The sequence below is a fragment of the Mesitornis unicolor genome, unplaced genomic scaffold (assembly GCF_000695765.1).
Source record: "Mesitornis unicolor isolate BGI_N332 unplaced genomic scaffold, ASM69576v1 scaffold15261, whole genome shotgun sequence".
Lineage (NCBI taxonomy): Eukaryota > Metazoa > Chordata > Aves > Mesitornithiformes > Mesitornithidae > Mesitornis > Mesitornis unicolor.
Genome location: NW_010163251.1, coordinates 26,892 through 30,068, shown reverse-complemented (window position 1 = coordinate 30,068; position 3,177 = coordinate 26,892). Strand labels below are relative to the sequence as shown.

At 45.9% G+C, this 3,177-nt stretch overlaps 1 protein-coding gene across 1 annotated transcript in view; it reads right to left on the bottom strand.

The window, feature by feature from the left end:
- Positions 1 to 3,177, bottom strand: part of ZHX2 (zinc fingers and homeoboxes 2) — a 41,572-nt gene that overhangs the window by 20,405 nt on the left and 17,990 nt on the right. The gene's annotated exons all lie outside the window — the stretch shown is intronic.

The window sequence follows — 3,177 nt, the reverse complement described above, 5'->3', positions numbered from 1 at the left end:
TCCTGCTCTGTACCATTGTTCCAATTTCTTCTGTCATCCAACAAATATGCTCTCAATCAAGTATTTCTCTTCCTTCAGATAATCGCAGATTACACATACAATTAATTATTATTTTTTTAAAGAAACACACAGGGTTAAGCAGCCCTCCAAAACTGTGCTTGCTTATGGGGAAAAGGCCTGCATTGCCATGTGGTATGCTGAGACTTTGGGTGGGTGCGTACCGTTCATTAAGTGTCCTTACAGGAACCTATTAGGCAGGATCACGGGACCAAAGGAACTTCCTCTTCCTCCCTGCAGCACCCATTGCTGCTGCGATTTGTGAGAGGGCAGAGCCACTGCCCTCTGTGCACAGTAACAGTTCTGCTGCTGGGAGAATTTGGCACAGCCACAAAGGACCTTTGTTCGTGCCAGAAGTTGGGTGCACAATGCAATCCTTCCCCCTTGTCACACAGAGCTGGGTTTCCATAGACCGGTTAGAAATGCTCCTCAATGACTGCAACCCACAAACCCAAACACCGTTCCCCACCCCAACACGAGGTCCTTCTTCCCATGTCAAGTACTACAGGACGGAGGACATGGAGGGGAGCAGTCGCTGCTTTCTGGGGCATTAATTCCTGCAAACTCACCTGACTTGCAGCAAAGAAGGGCTTGAAGACTGCTGCAAGCTCTGCCTTTCAGTCTCTTTGCAGGACTTTTGCTACCCGGATGCTACAAGACCACCTGAACATAAGGCTCTCCAATTTTCAGGTATATTCTTGTCCTTGAGAGGCCAGAAACTTGGCAGATAGATCCGATCAAACAATATGCTATTTTCTCTGTGCCACATTTCCCTGTGTTCAATCAGCCAGCCTCTGTGTATGTGTATTTATTTACTTATTTCACTGCAGTATCTCTGGGGCTGTGCTCTGAATCATGCCTGTCCCACCTTTCCTTCAGCCAGCCCTTGCAATGAGGGCCCCAGGGCCGGGACACGAGCTGCCAGCACCCAGGAGCTCCGGGAAAGGATGCCAGTATGGGGGGCCGTTCAAAAGCAGCAGTGCTTCTTGTGGAAATACGCAGTGGAAGAGAGTGAAAAGGATCCTTGGAAGTAAGTGAAGTTTCACAAGACCTGATTATGTATTAAAAACACAGTAATAATAGACACACTTGTAAACACGATCAGACCAGCACATCCCATGCCTTTACAGGCTTCTGCCACAGAGTGTACCACAAAGGACATTTTGTTTCTTCCATGTCTCATTTTAAGCATCAAGGGATGCAGAACAAACCAGTTCCTACTTCCAAAACCAAGTCTGATCTGGACCATCCAAAGCTTGCATGCTTTGGCATCCGCCTGCAATACCCCTTACACTCCCACACCACAAAGGGACCATGTTTCACCCCGATATGTCATTACTATGCTGAAGAATAAACTGCCAAGGAAAACAAAGAAAGAAAGAACTGACAAAACCTCCCATTCATTCATTTCTTACCAGCAGAAGCATTTGCCATCAGAACACCTTAAAGTGTGGAAACATACACTTGAAAGTCACCTCCTCCCATCTCCTCCCACGTGTTTTATTCCAGTTGTGCTCACTATTCCTGGTTCGGCCGGAGTCATCGGAGACATCAGGCTCTTTGTCTCTCTGGTGCCTGGATTCCCCCTGGGGCTACTTCACAGCACGTCCGGATGAACAAACTGTAACAATGATGCTTGAGCAACACTTGAGAAATGCAGAAAAGGAGGAGAACTGCTCCTTCAAACAGCCTCTCACTGAAGGGTGTCTAATTTTTTTTTTTAAACTGTGTTTCTTCTCCCATTTCTAGTGAGTAGGAGGGATCTCGCTTGAAAAAGGAAAGGCTGGTTTATACACATGAAAAGTATCTCCCTAGGGGAATGCATCTTCTTTGCCTCTCATGAGGTCAATCGATTATTTCATGTTGCCTTTTGGTATGTCAGAAATCTATTGTGCAGCAGTTTTGCTCCATTAAAAAGTATCTGAGGAAATTATTTTTGAAGAGTTTCTTATACATAATTGATTCCCTTGCAAAGCAAAAAATGGAATAGCTACTCTCCAGAAAAGATTACACCCGAATGATAAAAACATAGCCCTGCGAAGAAGCCGTAGGAAGGCAGAAGCACAAAACCAGGAGTCAACTCAGAAGGTGGCCACTCTCACTGCTATCTAGGTCAATGAAAGGAAAGCAAGACTCAATCTGAAGTTTGTAACATCCCATAAGCCTCATTAGTTCAGTTTTCTCTCTTCTTTCATATGATTCATGTTCCCTTCCCAACCCACCTCCCTCTCCTGCTTTAAACTCCAGAGCTCTGCTGGTCTCGTGGATGATCTTCCTGCTAAGCCATTTCCAAAAAGGCCAACGTGAAGGTGGAAGGAAAGTGTTGACTTCTTTCTACCCGTAACTGTGACCTGTGTGGACCCTGGCCCTGCTTGTCCACAGAGACAAAGTGTCACGTAAGTGTTAAGTCTCATCATTTCCAAAAAAATACTCTCATTTGGGCAGCTTGTGCTGCTTCTGCAGTCAAACGGAGCTGGAAATCCTAGAGAGCCAATGTGCAACCATCACAGAGAGCGTTCAGGAATGGCTCATGAAACTTTAATGCCAAGAGCATCCTGAAATTTGGGAACGTGTGGCACGGACACAGAAATTATCTCTGCTCAGCCCGTGTGTGCCAAGAGAAGTTTTACAAGAAGTTAAAAGGCCCATCCCCTCCAACACAGCGCATTAATAACCCGTAACACCGTGTGCCAGGGCCACGGAGCGTGAGAGGCACAGAAACAGCCAAAACCGTGTCTGTGGCAATGCACCCGGGGTGTACGCTTGCTCTCACCCACTCCATCAAACCCTCCTTAGCACTGCAAAACAGGTTCCAACCAACCAGTCGTCAAAATCCAGTGTGACACTAATATTCAGTATTTGTCTGCCAAAACGTGTGCTCCTTCCAAGGGAAGGGAAAAAAAAAGATCCTTAATGATATAACTACAAGAGCCACTGATTTTGTGACCAGCTTGCATGAATTTAGTTCATCTCCCTATTTTATAATGTTTGTGAAAATTTCTCTTGCAAAAAGAAATAACCAAACACCTCACTATAAACTCGGTGCTATGTGGCAGCTCTTTCCATGGCAACCCATCAGCACCGAGCCTGCTTCTCTGCATGGACCTCGTTGCACAACGA